Here is a 19,734-nt window from a genome sequence, read left to right as displayed (position 1 = left end):
GAACAAGGGGGTTTGCTTGCCTGGTAATCAACAAGGAAGGCACTGCTCCTCAGACAGGTACTCTGGAACGGTCTCCGGAGCAGGACCTATCGAGAAGGAACGGTGTCGGCAATCAAAACACAAGCATATGCAAAAATATGATGCATGAACATGGCATGTAGATGTGATGCTGATTAAGCTAATGCAACTAGCTTTTATTTGGGTGAAATCCATTTGAACCAAAGATTCAAATGCATCTCCAAAATAAGCTCTTATATATGCCGTTTTAGTGTTTCACTTATACAGTAGGTATAAGTTGGTTCGTCATGCATGAAACTAGTACAGATGGATAGATTGCATTTTTCTGATAATTTTTCATATATAAATTATTTCAATCTGAGTTACGGTTGAATTTCTATGATTTTTTGAAGTTTTGCTAATATTCTGCAATTTCCTGATTAAATTTAAATCCAGAAAATAAATAATTGCGTCAGCGCTTCGTCATGCTTGTGTCAGCAAGTCAACAACGCTGACTGGTCAAACCTGACGTGTGGGGTCCACACGTCAGTGACACGGGTTAAACAGGGGGGTTAGTTTTATCTTAATTAAAGGCTTAGTGGCATTGGGCCCACTGGTTAGTGTCAGGGGTGGTTAGTTAACTGTGATTAGCCTTAAGCTAATCACCTGATCCACGGGCCCACCTGACGGGCCGGCGAGGTCAAAGGGTCAAACCCCACCAGCGTTTAGCCGCCGGCGAGGCCGAACACGGCGGAGGGCCTCGGGATCGCATCTCCGACGTCCAAATGGCTCGCGGAGACCACTGGCGAGGAGCCAGCGCTCATCCGCGTCATCTGGAGCAAGTGGGAGAGGCGGGGACTACAGGAGCTTGCCGGAGCGGAGCTCGGGGCGGCGGCCGGAGTTCGGCCGAGGGCGGGCGCAGTGCTGCGGTGCACGGCGGCGGCCGCTAAGAGCACCGGGGTGTAGCCCAGGCTCGTCCGCGTCCAGCGGAGGCAACGGGAGGTCGCAGGGTGGCCGGAGCTCGCCGGAGCAGAGCTCGCGGCGGCGGCCGGAGCTCGGCTCGAGCGGCCGAGGGGTTGGAGGGCGCAGAAGAGCAGGGGAGTAGGGGGAATCAACGGCGGGGCTCACAGCGGTCTCGATCGCGTCGTCAGCGAGCTCGGGGAATGCCGGACGGCGGCGTGGCCGCGAGGACGATCTCCGGCGGCCGGAGATGAAGACGGCGGCGAGGCGGCTCTCCAGGGCCTCCCGAGGCGCGTGGCTTGACGGGGAGGTAGCCGGCGATGTGGCGGAGCTTCTGGGCGCAGCGGTAGGGCGAGGGGTGGCCGGTGGCCGCGGTGGTGCTCGTCGGCGGTGGCGGGCACATTCGAACGCGAGAGAGAAAGCGAGGGAGAGGAGAGGAGAGGACCGGGGGAGAGTGAGAGGGGTACGGGGCGGTGCGTGGCGCCGCACGGGGCATCCAGAGCGACGAGGAGGGGAAGCAGGAGGTGGCGGGAGACGTGGCCACGGGCGAGCACGCGCGCGACATGCACAGTGCCAGTAGGCGCGAGGAAGAAGACAGAGGAGGAGGCAGGCTGGCCAGCTGGGCCACACAACTGGGCCTTTGGGCTGCACATGGAGGTAAGCACCAGGTAAGCTCCCCTTTTTCCTATTTCTTTTTCTATTTTCTCACATTTGTTTTGATTTAATAAAAATACTAAATCATTTTATTTACTTATGCCAATTTTTGTAGGAACTAATGGTATTATTCCAGGGCTCCTCAACAAATGGCATAATTTTTGGACATATATTATATATATAACAAATATATCTCCAATGCAAATATTTATGCATTAATTCCAAATGCCCAAAATAAATAGTTATGGGCTCTTAAAAATATTGGTTTGATTTTTATCTCTGTCCAATATTTTCATAGAGCAACATGAGCATTTTCTTGGACCTTTTTGGAGCAATTTTTATTTGGGTCATTTCCAAAAATGATTCTGAGGGTTTCACAAATCCCCATTTCAAAATTAAATGGAATTTAAACATGATGCACAAATGACTAGCTAGCCTCGAGCATACCAGAACTAGGGATGTGACAACTCGCCCCCACTTGAAAGAATCGCGTCCCGAGATTCAGGGGTCGACGGAAAGAAAGCGGGGTACTCCAGTCGAAGACGATCTTCTCGCTCCCAAGTAGCTTCTCTCTCGGAATGATGAGACCACTGAACCTTGAGAAACTTGATGTTATGACGTCGAGTGACACGCTCTGCTTGATCAAGAATGCGAACCGGGTACTCTCGGTATGTGAGGTTATCTTGGAGATCAAGCGTTTCGTGGTCCACTCCGCGGATAGGATCCGAGAAGCAACGCCTGAGTTGAGAGACGTGGAAGACATCATGAACTCGGAAAGATGTGGGGGTAGTTCCAACTGGTAGGCAACCTCTCCTCGTTTAGCGAGAATGCGAAAAGGACCAATGTAACGAGGAGCCAACTTGCCCTTGATACCGAAAGGATGGTTACCCTTCAAGGGAGTAACCCGAAGATAAGCTTTGTCGCCAACTTCATAAGTCATAACCTTATGATGACGATCATACTGGCTCTTTTGACGAGACTGGGCTGTTTTCAAATTCTCACGAATGATGCGAACTTGCTCTTCTGCCTTCCTGGATCATGTCCGGTCCAAAGAATTGTCTTTCACCGGTTTCTGACCAGTTCAAAGGTGTTTGACATCTTCGTCCATAGAGAATCTCAAAAGGAGCTTTCTTGAGGCTGGATTGATAGCTATTGTTGTTAGCAAACTCGGCGAAGGGAAGACATTTCTCCCAATCCATACTGAATGAGATAACGCAAGCTCTAAGCATGTCTTCGAGAATTTGGTTGACCCTTTCCACCTGACCACTCGACTGAGGGTGGAAAGCGGTACTGAAGGAAAGATGGGTTCCCATGGCAGTTTGGAAACTCTCCCAGAAATGAGAAGTGAAAAGACTGCCACGGTCTGAATTGATCTCTAGTGGAACACCATGAAGTGACACTATTCGAGAAAGGTATAAGTCAGCGAGCTGACTAGCAGTGATACTCTCTCGAACAGGTAGGAAGTGTGACACTTTGGAGAGACGATCAATGACTACGAAGATAGCATTATTCCCTTTCTTGGTCCTGGGAAAGCCGGTGATGAAGTCCATACCAACTTTATCCCATTTCCACTCAGGAATGGCTAAAGGATGAAGGGTGCCAGCAGGTCTCTGATGCTCTGCCTTAACGCGACGACAAACATCACAGTTAGCAATAAACTGAGCGATTTCTCTCTTCATCCTAGTCCACCAGAACCTCTGGCGTAGGTCCTGATACATCTTGGTACTACCGGGATGAATCGTGAGAGGGGATTCATGCGCCTCCTTAAGAATCAATTCCTACATCTGCTGACTCTTGGGAACCACCAAGCGGTTCCCAAAGTAAACAACACCTCGTTCATCCATAGAGAAACAACCAGCTACTCCCTTGGAGATATTCTTCTTGATTCGGGAGATTCCCGTATCATGCTTCTGGACTTCTATGATACGATCCACAATAGTAGGTTTCGCCTCCAAGGTAGAAAGGAATCCGTGAGGAGCAATGTGAAGATTAAGCTTACAGAATTCCTCATGGAGAAGTGGTTGGCCCTGCTGCAACATGAGATTGTTGCAATAGGATTTACGACTTAGCGCATCAGCCATGACATTAGCTTTGCGTGAAGTGTAGGTAATCCCTAGATCATAATCTGAGATCAACTCCAACCAACGTCTTTGCCTAAGGTTCAAATCTGGTTGGGTGAAGATATACTTGAGACTCTGGTGATCGGTGTAGATCTCGCAACGTTTACCAAGAAGGTAATGTCGCCAGGTCTTGAGTGCATAGACTACGGCTGCAAGCTCTAGATCATGTGTAGGATAATTCTCCTCATGTGGATGCAACTATCGAGATGCATAGGCAATCACATGATGATCCTGCATAAGAATGCAACCTAGTCCCTGTCGTGAGGCATCGCAGTAGATAACATAGTCTTTAGTGAAATCCGGTGGCACAAGTATGGGAGCAGAAGTCAGGTGTCTTTTCAGTTCCTAAAAACTGTATTCACACTGTGGGGACCACTCAAACTTTTTATCTTTCTTGAGAAGTTCCGTGAGGGGTTTGGCTACTTTGGAGAAGTTTTCAACAAAGCGGCGACAATAGCTGGCTAGACCAAGGAAACTCCTAACTTGTTTAACGGTTTCAGGTGGAGTCCAATCGAGAACGGCCTTAACTCTCTCGGGATTGACAACAATGCCCTTACCAGAGATTACGTGGCCTAGGTAGGTCACTTCTGGCAACCAAAATTCACACTTGGAGAACTTGGCATAAAGGCGGTGCTCTCTGAGTTTTTCTAACACAAGTCTAAGATGTTCGACATGCTCTTCCTCGTTCTTCGAGTAAATAAGAATATCATCGAGGTAAACCACGACGAACTTATCTAAGTACTCTATGAAGATCGAGTTCATCAAGCGGGAGAAAGTAGCTAGGGCGTTGGTTAGACCGAAAGACATGACGGTGTACTCGTACTGGCCATAACGAGTGACAAAGGCCGTCTTAGGAATGTCCCCATTTCTGATCTTGATTTGGTGGTAGCCTAACCTCAAATCCATCTTGGAGAAGACTGAGGATCCAGCGAGCTGATCATACAGGTCGTTGATCCTGGGAAGTATATATTTGTTCTTTATCGTGACCAAATTAACGGGACGATAATCTACAACCATCCGGTCCATACCATCCTTCTTCTTGATGAAGAGGACGGGGCAAGCCCAAGGAGAAGAACTAGGACGGATGAAACCTTTTTCAAGGACTCATCAAGTTGTTTGTTAAGCTCGGCTAGTTCTAAGGTTGCCATTTTGTAAGGTCTCCTAGAGATTGGAGCGGTTCCTGGGATAAGATCTATGACAAACTCTACATCTCTGTCAGGTGGGACACCTGGCAGTTCCTCTGGAAAGACATCCGGAAAGTCACGGACTACCGGGATATCTTCAAGGTCTGGAAGAGGGATGGCATTAAGAGAATAGAGCTGACGCTTTGCAACTCTAGTGGAGACAGTGACTATCTTGCCAGATGGGTGTGTAAGCTGAACAGACCTGGTGAAACAATCAATCTTGGCATGATGAGCTGTCATCCAGTCCATACCCAAGATGATGTTAATATCTGAAGACTTGAGAGATATCATGGAAGCAAGGAATACAAGTCTGTCAACATGGATTTCATTGCCATAGCTTACACTAGAAGTTTGCCATTTGGATCCAGGAGTTTGAATGACCAGTGGAGAGGGCATATCACAAGATGACATGTTGTGCAAGTTAGCATAGCTTTCAGAAATGAAGGAGTGAGACGCTCCAGTATCGAACAAAACCGATGCTGGATGGCAATTGACAAGGAGTGTACCAAGAACGACATCCGGATCATCATGAGCATCTTTAGCTGAGACGTGATGCACGTATCCACGTTCAGTGGGAGCTGACTTGACACTGATCATCTTGCATGGTGGCTTAACATAGCCAATAGACTTCTCGGGCTGGGGTGGAGCATAACTAGTTTGAGAGCAGTCACGTGCATAGTGCCCTGGCTTCCCGCATGTGAAGCAAGTCCCTGAAGTTGGACGTGGACCCGCACTGACAAGCGTTCTACCAGTAGGCCTGGGTGGAACATACGACTGAGCTAGGTGAGGCACCACATGAGATGGCCTCGGTGAATATCCGGGAGGAAGAGCGGAGTTTGGAACCCAAATCCGGCGCTTCTGAGAACCAGAACCGGAGGAAGATCCCAAATCACGGGTGTGCTTACAAGACTCCTCGTAAGTGAGCTGAGCTGTCTCTGCATTAATGGCCTTGTTCACAAGAGCTTGGAATGTATCACAATGATGCAGGTGGAGATCACGACGCAACTTGGGGTTGAGACCCTTCCGGAACCTAGCCTGCTTCTTGGCGTCCGTGGACACCATTTCTGTGGCATAGCAGGCGAGGTTCTCAAACTCTCTGCTGTAAGCATCAACAGCCATGTTACTCTGGGTGAAACTACAGAACTCTTCTCTCTTGCGATCGATGAGGGCCTGAGGAATGTGATGCTCGCGAAAAACCTCAGTGAAATCCCTCCAAGTAGGAATCTGGCCAGCTGGAAGTATAGCCTCATAGTTCTGCCACCAAACACTAGCAGGACCTTCCAGGTGGTATGTGGCATAGGTGACCTTGTCATCTTCAGCTACGTTCGCGGAATGCAGCTTATGAGTGATGCTACGGAGCCAGTCATCTGCATCAAGTGGCTCAATAGGATGATGAAAGGTGGGTGGGTGCAAGCGAATGAAGTCATGAATGGTTACAGACCCTTTGAACTGATGTGCGATGTTCTCCTCGATACATGCCAACAAGCGGTTAGACTCACGCTTGTTCCTCTCCATCTCTAACATGAACTCTACCAACGAAGACTGGTCGGGAGGATCCTCATCCCTACCATCTCCGCGGTTCTGGCTACGAACAACGGAACTTTGCTTAGCTGATGACATCCTGAGAAACGAAACCAAGGACGGAATCAGCATCAACTATAGCCTATAGAATGTAGGACAAGGAAATTAGTATCTCTCGAACTCCTAGGGAAATTCTGGCAGCATAACGGCAGTAAAATGCTCAGAATGAGACATCCTGCCAAAATGGGGTAGAACAATAACTCAACATTACCACTCAAGGTTCTGGATCATACTAAACAGACTACACCGGAAGTACTCAAAAACTGGGTATGACTCTGATCAACCAAACCTATGGGACTACGGAGTAGTAACACGTGATCCTAATAGACAGAAGAGAAAGCCTAGTTCCTTAACCCCGTAGGAAAGGTAGGATGACTCAGATCAGAAGGCCATGAGGTAAAAGGAGTAAAAAGAGCCTTATGTTCCTTCCCACAATCAATTCCCGTATATAACTAAAGAATTTCTAGACTCAACTTCGACCAGTTTGGCTTGGTAATCCTACAGGCAGTCAGGCTCTGATACCAAAGCTGTCAGGACCCCGATTCTATGCCACACCGATCTAGCATGTAACACCTCATATCACTTTGCGGCCTCACACACGGTATTCCCACGGGTGTCGCCTTACCATGCCCGGGACCGTTTGCGCCTTTTGGCACACATATATGATAGTGTCGCTAGCATCCATATGACAAAGAACCCGGGCTGACATGGCTAGTCGTGAACCCAAAGTGGCACTAACTTACAGGGACAGGCATACATGACCCAGCAACGAACGTGTCGGTCATCAGCGAGTGAATCCGGGCTGTAGCAACTGGGCTAGCAGGACTCCGGTAAACCGGGCTGTAGCAGGCTAACAGGACTCCGGTAGACACCGCGTGACATTTCCCCGAAGGGACAGACACAGGAACGAAGAAGGACACATGCCGGCCAGCCTAAGTGTTCCGGAGCAGTAGCAAGCTACCAGGGCTCAGTGGAAGCACTAGGAGACATTTCCCGGTAAGAGAGGCTACTAAGGATAAACAACTAGATAGTCAGATCCCACACATAGCAATACACATTACACGTACGCATAACATGCAAGTATGTGTTGTACAACATGGCATCACAACATAACTCAACAACTCATATAGATAAGGCTCAAAGAGCCATCATAGCATTATTACAAACAGGGGTCACATGACCCAACATTCAGAGCAAACAAGCAACAAGCGGAAGCATTACATGTCTGAGTACAGACATCTACAAATGAAAAAGGCTGAAGAGCCTGACTATCAAGATCGTAGCTGAGGTACAAGCTACTTGTCGAAGTACAAGAACACTAGTAAGACCGAAGTCTCCGCTGCAAAAACATAAATAAAGCAACATGAGTACAAAGGTACTCAGCAAGACTTACATTAGATCCTATCATACATGCACTTGTATCAAGAAGGTAATGTGGGGTTTAGTTGCAGCAAGCCAGCTTTGACTCAGTGGCTATCCTGTTCTACGACTACGAGAACTTCTTTGAGGTGATATGGCGCACACGAGTCCACTAATCACCACACAATACACTACTATGGATTCATCCCCGTCTCCCTACGAGAAGGCCATCCATAGCACTCACACTTGTCTTGAGAATTTTAGAGTATCCACTTCAAGTTATCTATGTACCATGTAAGCATCCAAGAAGTCCATAACCGCGGACCCGGCTATTCGAATAGATCATGTTAACCCTGCAGGGGTGTACTTCTTCACACACGCTCTCGCCACTTACCGCCATGTACACGTCATGTATCTCGGCAACCTTCAAGCGGAAGCCTGGCGAGGGTGTCGGCCACGACCTGACTAACCACACAAGACTCTAGTCCAGGTTTATCGCCTATTCGGGTTCCATCCGCAAGGAGATCCGGCCGGGGTGTCGCTCACGGCCCCAAACGATGTGAGCAGGGTTCCCAAGCCCACCATCCGGGTGCCACTTGGTACACCGTGCCACTGTGCCTAGTCTGTCCCAAGCCCACCTGGCCGGGTGCCACTTGGTAGACTACTAACACTACCTACAAACACCAGAAACTAGTTGCGACTCCTGGACAGAGACCAAGTTGGTTAATAAGTCGAGAGGGCGAGTTACCGGAACCCAATGTGTGGTAGTATCGAGTCATTGGACAACATACATAGAACTCAGTGCTTAAGGACGGTTCCAGTGAGACAACCCACCATGTACTCCTACATGGCCTCTCACCGCTACCTTTACCAAATCGTGTTCACACACTTCATTCTTAGCATCAGAACATAGAGCACTGCACTCCAATTCATTCCCAATGAATCAGACCTGACACACTCTAAGCAATAGCAGGCATGGCATGGTAGGAACACAACATGGCTCAATCAACTCCTACACATGCTAGTGGGTTTCAACTATTTACTGTGGCAATGACAGGTCACGCAGAGGAATGGGTTCAGCTACCGCAGCACAAAGTAGCAGTTGAATCGTTGTTGTCCTAATGCAATAACTGAGAGCAGGAGTGAGAGAGTAGGATTGTATCGAAATGAATAAGGGGGTTTGCTTGCCTGGTAAATCAACAAGGAAGGCACTGCTCCTCAGACAGGTACTCTCGAACGGTCTCCGGAGTAGGACCTATCGAGAAGGAACGGTGTCGGCAATCAAAACACAAGCATATGCAACAATATGATGCATGAACATGGCATGTAGATGTGATGCTGATTAAGCTAATGCAACTAGCTTTTATTTGGGTGAAATCCATTTGAACCAAAGATTCAAATGCATCTCCAAAATAAGCTCTTATATATGCCATTTTAGTGTTTCACTTATACAGTAGGTATAAGTTGGTTTGTCATGCATGAAACTAGTACATATGGATAGATTGCATTTTTCTGAGAATTTTTCATATATAAATTATTTCAATCTGAGTTACAGTTGAATTTCTATGATTTTTTGAAGTTTTGCTAATTTTCTGCAATTTCCTGATTAAATTTAAATCCAGAAAATAAATAATTGTGTCAGCACTGCGTCATGCTTGCGTCAGCAAGTCAACAACGCTGACTGGTCAAACCTGACGTGTGGGGTCCACACATCAGTGACACGGGTTAAACAGGGGGTTAGTTTTATCTTAATTAAAGGATTAGCGGCACTGGGCCCACTGGTCTGTGTCAGGGGTGGTTAGTTAACGGTGATTAGCCTTAAGCTAATCACCTAAGCTAATCACCTGACCCACGGGCCCACCTGACGGGCCGGCAAGGTCAAAGGGTCAAACCCCACCGGCGTTTAGCCGCCGACGAGGCCGAACACGGCGGAGGGCCTCGAGATCGCATCTCCGGCGTCCAAATGGCTCACAGAGACCACTGGCGAGGAGCCAGCGCTCGTCCGCGTCATCTGGAGCAAGTGGGAGAGGCGGGGACGGTCGGAGCTCGCCGGAGCAGAGCTCGGTGCGGCGGCCGGAGTTCGGCCGAGGGCGGGCGCAGCGCTGCGGTGCACGGGGGCGGCGGCTAAGAGCACCGAGGCGTAGCCCGGGCTCGTCCGCATCCAGCGGAGGCGACGGGAGGTCGCAGGGTGGCCGGAGCTTGCCGGAGCAGAGCTCGTGGCGGCGGCCGGAGCTCGGCTCGAGCGGCCGAGGGGCTGGAGGGCGTAGAAGAGCAGGGGAGTAGGGGGAATCGACGGCGGGGCTCACAGCGGTCTCGATGGCATCGTCAGCAAGCCTCGGGGAAGGCCGGACGGCGGCGTGGCGGCGAGGACGATCTCCGGCGGCCGGAGGAAGATGGTGATGTGACGGTTTCCAGGGCTCCCCCAGGCGCTGGCTCGTGCGAGAGGTACGGCGATGTGGCGGAGCTTCTAGCTGGTCGAGAGGCGAGGGGAGGCGGTGGCTACGGTACGGCGAGCGCGGCGACGGTGCGCGTCGTCGCGTGAGAGAAGCGAGGGAGAGGAGAGGAGAGGGCCGGGAGAGTGAGAGGGGTAGGGCGGTGCGTGGCGCCGCGCGGGGCATCCAGAGCGACGAGGAGGGGAAGCAGGAGGTGGCGGGAGACGTGCCACGGCGACGGCGTGCGCGCGGCCACGCAGCAGCTGCTAGTAGGCGCGGAGGAGAAGAAGCAGGAGGAGGCGGGCTGGCCAGCTGGGCTGCACAACTGGGCCTCTGGGCTGCACATGGAGGTAAGCACCAGGTAAGCTCCCCTTTTTTCCCATTTCTTTTTCTATTTTCTGACATTTGTCTTGATTTAATAAAAATACTAAATCATTTTATTTACTTGTGCCAATTTTTGTAGGAACTAATGGTATTATTCCAGAGCTCCTCAACAAATGGCATAATTTTTGGACATATATTATATATATAACAAATATATCTCCAATGCAAATATTTATGCATTAATTCCAAATGCCCAAAATAAATACTTATGGGCTTTTAAAAATATTTGTTTGATTTTTATCTCAGTCCAATATTTTCATAGAGCAACATGAGCATTTTCTTGGACCCTTTTTTGGAGCAATTTTTATTTGGGTCATTTCCAAAAATGATTTTGAGGGTTTCATGAATCCCCATTTCAAAATTAAATGGAATTTAAACATTCTGCACAAATGACTAGCTAGCCTCGAGCATACCAGAACTAGGGATGTGACACATTCGACCCTCTTCCGGCGTTATGCATTTCTGGCTGACTTCAGTCGCACTTTCTCTGTACAACTGTCCCTTCATGACAGTAAAGGCCTTGGATCGACGGACGATCTGCCGAGCCTCTTCTTCATTCTCTGAGAGCTCTTTCCTTAGGATATACGCGATGTAAGGCACTGTCCAGTCGGGAGTGATAACCAGAACTTCCATGATTAGGTCGACCATGGCTGGGACCTCAACTTCAGTCGGATCCGTGGTACTTTTTGGCTGCGGGGCTTCTTCGGTGAAAGGATCCTCTTGAACTGACGGCACATGGACATGCTCCAAAAACACGCCACTGGGAATGGCTTCTCTCTTAGAACCTATCTTCGCCAAGTCATCAGCTGCTTTATTTTTCAGTCGGGGTACGTGATGAAGCTCTAACCCCTCGAAGTTCTTCTCCATCTTTCTTACCGCGTTGCAGTAACCAGACATAGCTGGGCTTCTGACGTCCCACTCCTTCATCACTTGGTTAACCACCAAATCCGATTCGTCGTAGACCATGAGGCGACGGACGCCGAGTGGAATGGCCATGCGCAACCCATACAAAAGTGCTTTGTATTCTGCTTAGTTGTTGGAGGAATCAAAGTGAATCTGGAGTACATATCTGAGCTTATCTCCTCGGGGGGAAACCAACACTACCCCCGCACCGGAACTATTCAGCATTTTAGAGCCATCAAAGAACATGGTCCAGTGCTCCGAGTGAACTTGAGTCGGCAATTGCTGTTCAGTCCACTCGGCGAGGAAATCTACTATTGCTTGGGACTTGATAGCTTTCTTTGCCTCAAATCTGATATACAAGGGAAGGAGTTCAATCGCCCATTTTGCTACTCGACCAGTTGCATCCCTGTTGTGCAGAATCTCTGATAATGGGGCGTCGCTGATGACTGTGATGGTATGGTCAGAGAAATAGTGAGCAACTTTCTTCGTGGTCATATAAATCCCATATACAAGCTTTTGATAATGAGGGTATCTTTGCTTTGATGGGGTCAGAACTTCAGAAATATAATATACTGGGCGCTGAACTTTGAAGGCTTTCCCTTCTTCTTCCCGCTCGACCGTAAGTACTGTACTGAAGACTTGTCCTGTGGCTGCAATGTAAAGCAGCAAAGGCTCTTTGCTAATCGGGGCAGCAAGCACCGGCTGGGTGGAAAGCAGGGTTTTTAACTCTGCAAACGCTGCATCAGCTTCAGGAGCCCACTCGAACTTGTCTGACTTCTTCATCAGTCGATAAAAGAGGTAGTGCCTTCTCACCGAGACGAGAGATGAATCGACTTAAAGCGGCCAAGCAACCAGTAAGCTTTTGAACATCGTGCACATGCACAGGTCGTTTCATTCGGAGTATAGTGCCCACTTTCTCTGGGTTTGCGTCGATTCCTCGTTCGGAAACGAGAAAACTGAGTAACTTTCCGCCAGGAACTCCGAATGTGCACTTGGATGGATTAAGCTTGATATCATACCTCCTAAGTTTGGCAAATGTTTCAGCGAGGTCAGTCAGCAGGTCGGAACCTTTCCGTGACTTGACCACAATGCCATCCATGTATGCTTCCACATTTCGACTGATTTGAGTGAGCAAACACTTCTGAATCATCCTCATGAACGTGGATCCGACATTCTTGAGGCTGAATGGCATGGTGACATAACAGAAGCACCCGAATGGGGTGATGAAAGCTGTTTTGATTTCATCGGTTCCATACAGACGGATCTGATGGTACCCGGAATAAGCGTCCAAGAAAGACAGTCGTTCACATCCCGTAGTTGAATCGACTACTTGGTCGATGCGGGGAAGAGGAAAATGATCTTTCGGGCAGGCCCGATTGATATGTTTAAAGTCAATGCACATGCGAAGTGACTTGTCCTTCTTGGGGACCATGACAACATTGGCGAGCCACTCGGAGTGGTAAATCTCTCGGATAAACTCTGCTGCTAAGAGCCGAGCCACATCTTCGCTAATAGCCTTCCTTTTCTGTACGGCGGACCGTCGCAGATGTTCCTTGACAGGTTTTGCTTTTGAGTCGACTCGCAGACGGTGCTCAGCCAGCCCCCTGGGTACACCCGGCATGTCAGAAGGTTTCCATGCAAAGATGTCCCAGTTCTCACGGAGGAACTGGATGAGCGCTTCTTCCTATTTGGGGTCGAGTGTTGTGGAGATATTGGTCGGAGCAGCGTTGGGGTCGGTCGGGTGGATGTGAACTGGTTTTGTCTCACTGGACGACTAAAATGCTGATTCCGTAGCGGGCTTCTTGGCTCGCAACAAATCACTTGGGTATGCATTTCTCTGGTGTTCCTGCCACTCTTCTGCCACCATGTGAGCATCAGCGATCTTTGAGACTTTCTGAAAGCACTCTTCCGCCTTCTTGCGATTACCAGTAACAGTGATCATGCCTTTAGGGCCAGACATCTTCAATTTGAGGTACACATAACATGGTCGAGCCATAAAATGTGCATAAGCTGGCCTGCCCAAAATGGCGTGATAGGCACTTTGGAAATCCACAACCTCAAATGTCAACTTTTCTTTGCGGAAGTTTTTGGAATCACCAAAAACCACATCGAGAGCAATCTGGCCGAGTGACGCGGCCTTCTTGCCAGGAATGACTCCATAGAAACTCATGTTGCTTGCACTGAGTCTGGACATCGGAATGCCCATCCCTTTCAGCGTCTCAGCGTACAGTATATTCAAACTACTGCCGCCATCCATCAACACTTTAGTCAGTCGAGTGCCTTCGACGACTGGGTCGACCACCAGAGCTTGCCTCCTAGGGGTGGCTATGTGCGTCGGGTGATCAGATTGGTCGAATGTGATGGCCGTCTGAGACCACTTCAGATAATTGGGTGTCGTCGGAGCGACCATATTCACCTCTCGGTTTACAACTTTCAGTCGACTTTTGCTCTCAACGTCAGCAAAAATCACCAAAGTGGAATTGACCTGAGGATATTCTTCATCACTATCCCCCTTGTCCTCAACTTTGTCTGACTCTTTTTCCTTATCCTTGGACTGTTTCCCCTGGATCTATTGTATCAGGAGTCGACATTGACGATTGGTATGCTTCGGGTAAATGAAATTACCCTCTTCATCTTTCTTCATGTGGATGTGACACGGTAAATCCATCACGTCATTTCCCTCTTTATCCTTCACTTTCTTGGGGTTCCAGAGCCCTTTGGGCTTTCCTTTGAACTTTCCTTGAGTCACAGCCAAGGCTTCTCCAGGAGCAGCTGGCTCGGCTTTCCGCTTTTGCTTCCGACTGGAGTTCCCTCCTCCGGCTTCCTGGGCGACTGACTTGTGCTTGCCACTCTGGAGCCGATCCTATTCCTCACCATTGGCATATTTGGTGGCTATCTCCATCATTCGACTCAGAGACATGTCTCCGGTTCGACCGAATTTCAGGCTTAGCTCTTTGTACTTAACGCCTTCCTTGAAGGCACCGACTGCCTGGTGATCAGATACATTCTCTACCGTGTGATGCAATGTGATCCATCTCTGGATGTAATCTCTCAAAGTCTCATTCGACTTCTGCACACAAGAATGCAACTCTGTCAGTCCTGCTGGTCGCTTGCATGTTCTGTCAAACGTTCTGACAAACACTCGGGAAAGGTCTTCCCACGTGTAAATGCTGCTGGGTGTCAACTGATTCAACCATGCTCTGGCCGATCCCTCCAACATAAGAGGCAGATGCTTCATGGCCACCTCATCATTTCCGCCGCCGATCTGGACAGCCACTCGGTAGTCAAGCCAAGTATCAGGCTTAGACTCACCGTTGAATTTACTGACTCCAGTCGCCAACCCGAAGTTGGGGGGAATCACCGCGGCGCTGATGGCTCTACTGAAACACTCTGGTCCGCAGACATGCACTCGGCTCCTGGTGGGTACATCTCTGTCATGACCCTCTCTGTGAGCTCTGTTCCGGTCGACCAAACCTTGAATGATGATGGATCTCGCATCAAAGCCTGGTTCCCTCGGGTCGACTGCAATTCTTCGCCCGCCACTGTGTTGGCGTCTATCGTCCTGCTGTCGAGGTGCGTAGGATCCACCCCTTGGGGGAGGGGTGGGCACTCGACGTCGATCATCGCGATCGAATTGGTGATCATACTGCTCACGGTTCCTGTACTGATCGTGCCGGTGTCCACGCCCTTCACGCCTCGGGGGCGATCTGGGGCTATGAGCCGACTGGACCGTATTCGCAGCCATGGATTTGCTTTGAATCCTGTTCCGCGACTGGGATACAGCTGAATTTTGATCTCTAGCTGCCCGGAGAAAATCTATGATCTGCATGAAGCCTCTGCCAGCCTCTGACTGGGAAGGGTGAATTGATTCTGCTATACGTGCTGCAGCTGCTAAATTCTGAATCGGAGTTCGATATACCTCAGTCGGAGGCGGAAAGAGCTGACGGCGACTGGAGTCCGGGACCCGTTGCTGCGCACGCTCGTCAAGTGCTCGCTGAAGGTTCTCCAATCGAGTGCGCCCAGCCAGGTTGGCCAAGCGCGATTCCTCTAAGGCGCGAGCCTTAGGGGTTTCTCCAATGATAGGAGTGTGAAGTGCATCCATGTTCCGGCGGCGAAGTTCTTCCCTCTGCAGCGAATCGTGGGGCTCGGGGAGGTATTCCTCATGGGCGTGTGACGGATCACCTCTGCTGTCGCCTCCCTCGGCACCGGGAAAGACGGGGGGACCGTGTGGTCCATTGACCATCAGGACCTCCGCCGCTGGATCACTGCTGTCGCACTCGGATGCAGTCTTTGCGGAGCCAGTCGACAGATCGAACAGGCCGCAAAGAGATTCGTCGGGCTCGATTGCCGCGACTTGGGTGGTGGTCGACTGGCGAGCCACCGCGTGCCTCACCCACCGCTGAAGCCTCGACCGACCGGAGCGCTTGCGCCAGCGGGAAGCTGGAGGGAGGATGACACGAAAACCGGTCGATATTGGGTCGACGGTTGCCGCAGGAGGACGCCGCGGATGCATGCATGAAAGTGCGTCGCTCCGCGGACTGGGAGCGCGTCGACGTCGAGCGGAGCCTCCTGAAGCCAGGCAGAGTCGTCGGCGACGAACGTGAGCGCGCCGAGACGGATCTCGCGGCCCTCAACCCAAACTCCGCTTGAAACCATGATGAATGAGATCGGAAAAAATTGCAACTTCCCCAATAAGTCGCTAAGACACTTGCCCCATGGTGGGCGCCAACTGTCGTGGTTCTAAGTCTGAGAGTAGTGTAGGGGGGTACTAAAGGAGAGGCAAGATCCTAGATATGGAGTAGTTGTACACGCAAGAGTTTTACGAGTTCAGGCCCTTCTCGGAAGAAGTAACAGCCCTACGTCTCGGTGCCCGGAGGCGGTCGACTAGATTATATGTGTGTGTTACAAGGGTGTGAACCATTTACACTGAGGAGGGGGGTGGCTTATATAGAGTTCGCCAGACCCCTCCGGCCCTCAGTTATGCAGGGTTTAAAGTACATTAAGTCTGGGGGTTACTGGTAACGCCCTCATAAAGTGGTATGAAGACCATAAAGGCTACTCAATGACACACCGTTGCGTGCAGAGTGACTTTAGATCTCCTGGCCGTCGAGTGGTTAGCTTCATGGTCGAGTGGTTACCTTCATGGTCGAGTGTCCTCAAGTCCGTCGAGTGGATCACCTCTAGGTCGATTGACAGGTACTTTCTTATAGAGATGTCCTTGGGTAGGGTAGCTTAGACAGGTCCATGACCCTACCCTAGGTACATAGCTTCATCAGGGGCCGGCCAAGGGGAGGAGGCGCGCCCAAAGGGGGGAGTCCTACTCCCACCGAGAGTAGGACTCCTCCCTTTCCTATTTGTAGAGGGAGAGGGAAGGAAGAGGAAGGAGGGAGGAAGGAAAGGGGGGCCGGCCCCCCTCCCAATTCGGATTGGGTTTGGGGGGTGCGCCCCCTCCCTTCTCCTTTCCCCTCCTTTCAACTAAGGCCCATTAAGGCCCATATACCTCCCGGGGGGTTCCGATAACCTCCCGGAGCTCCGGTATTGTCCCAATCTCACCCGGAACCTTTCCGGTGTCCAAATATAGTCGTCCAATATATCGATCTTCATGTCTCGACCATTTCGAGACTCCTTGTCATGTCCATGATCACATCCGGGACTCCGAACAACCTTCGGTACATCAAAACACATAAACTCATAATATAACTATCATCTAACTTTAAGCGTGCAGACCCTACAGGTTCGAGAACTATGTAGACATGACCAAGACACGTCTCTGGTCAATAACCAATAGCGGAAACTAGATGCTCATATTGGCTCCTACATATTCTACGAAGATCTTTATCAGTCAAACCGCATAACAACATACGTTGTTCCCTTTGTCATCGGTATGTTACTTGCCCGAGATTCGATCGTTGCTATCTCAATACCTAGTTCAATCTCGTTGCCGGCAAGTCTCTTTACTCGTTATGTAATGCATCATCCTGTAACTAACTCATTAGCTACATTGCTTGCAAGGCTTATAGTGATGTGCATTACCGAGAGGGCCCAGAGATACCTCTCCGACAATCGGAGTGACAAATCCTAATCTCGAAATATGTCAACTCAACATGTACCTTTGGAGACACCTATAGAGCACCTTTATAATCACCCAGTTACGTTGTGACATTTGGTAGCACACAAAGTGTTCCTCCGGTAAGCGTTAGTTACATAATCTCATAGTCATAGGAACATGTATAAGTCATGAAGAAAGTAATAGCAACATACTAAATGATCAAGTGCTAAGCTAACAGAATGGGTCAAGTCAATCACATCATTCTCCTAATGATGTGATCCCATTAATCAAATGACAACTCATGTCTATGGTTAGGAAACTTAACCATCTTTGATTCACGAGCTAGTCAAGTAGAGGCATACTAGTGACACTATGTTTGTCTATGTATTCACACATGTATTATGTTTCCGGGTAATACAATTCTGGCATGAATAATAAACATTTATCATGATATGAGGAAATAAATAATAACTTTATTATTGCCTCTAGGGCATATTTCCTTCAAGCAGGCCTTTCACCTAGCGGTTCATCAAGGACATAATTCTTCTGTGCAATAATGAGGATAATCCTCAAGTTACGGACCCAGTCCGTGTAGTTGCTACCATCGTCTTTCAACTTAGCTTTCTCTAGGAACGCATTAAAATTCAAGGGAACTATAGAACGGGCCATTGATCTACAACAAAGATATGCAAAAACTACTAGGACTAAGTTCATGATAAATTAAGTTCAGTTAATCATATTAATTAAGAACTCACACTTAGATAGACATCTCTCAAGTCATCTAAATGATACGTGATCCAAATCAACTAAACCATGTCCAATCATCACGTGAGATGGAGTACTAATCATGGTGAACATCTCTATGTTGATCGTATCCACTATATGATTCACGTTCGACCTTTCAGTCTCCAGTGTTCCGTGGCCATGTATGTACATGCTAGGCTCATCAAGTTTAACTCGAGTATTCCACATGTGCAAAACTGGCTTGCACCCCTTGTATTTGAACATAGAGCTTATCACACCCGGTCATCACGTGGTGTCTCAGCACGAAGAACTTTCACAACGGTGCATACTTGGGGAGAACACTTATACCTTGAAATTTAGTTAAGGGATCATCTTATAATGCTACCGCCGTACTAAGCAAATTAAGATGCATAAAGATAAACATCACATGCAATCAAAATATGTGACATGATATGGCCATCATCATCTTGTGCTTTTGATCTCCAAGTAATGTCATGATCTCCATCATCACCAGCTCGACACCTTGATCTCCATCATAGCGTCGTGGTCGTCTCGCCAACTATTGCTTCTACAACTATCACTACCGCTTAGTGATAAAGTAAAGCAATTACATGGCGTTTGCATTTCATACAATAAAGCGACAACCATAAGGCTTCTGCCAGTTGCCGATAACTTTTACAAAACATGATCATCTCATACAACAACGCATATCACATCATGTCTTGACCATATCACATCACAACATGCCCTGCAAAAACAAGTTAGACGTCCCCTACTTTGTTGTTGCAAGTTTTACGTGGCTGCTATGGGCTTCTAGCAAGAACTGTTCTTACCCACGGCAAAACCACAACGGTGATTTACCAAGTTTGATATTTTAACATTCAACAAGGACTGGTCGCAGTCAAATTTGATTCAACTAAATTTGGAGAAACAAACACCCGCTAGCCACTTTTATTCATAACTAGTTGCATGTCTGTCGGTGGAACCGGTCTCATGAACGTGGTCATGTAAGGTCGGTCCGGGTCGCTTCATCCAACAATACCGCCGAATCAAAATAAGACATTGGTGGTAAGCAGTATGACGATCACTGCCCACAACTCTTTGTGTTCAACTCGTGCATACACCAGTAGAAAAAGGGCCATTCATCCCGATTCGTGAGGGCCATTTGTCCCAGTTCCTGAACAAGGACTAAAGGGTTGTAACTAAAGGCCTATACCTTTATTCTCGGTTCAATCGAGAACTAGGACAGATGGGGCTCCATGTGGCCGCTGCGGCTTGCCCAGGCAGGGGGATGTGGCGACCGGTTTTCCGGGTATTAGTTCCCAGAAAATGGCCCTTGTGCTCATCAGCCCCAGGATTACTGTTAG

The sequence above is a fragment of the Triticum aestivum genome, chromosome 3B (genome assembly GCF_018294505.1).
Source record: "Triticum aestivum cultivar Chinese Spring chromosome 3B, IWGSC CS RefSeq v2.1, whole genome shotgun sequence".
Classification (NCBI taxonomy): Eukaryota; Viridiplantae; Streptophyta; class Magnoliopsida; order Poales; family Poaceae; genus Triticum; species Triticum aestivum.
This window is presented reverse-complemented; position numbering follows the sequence as displayed.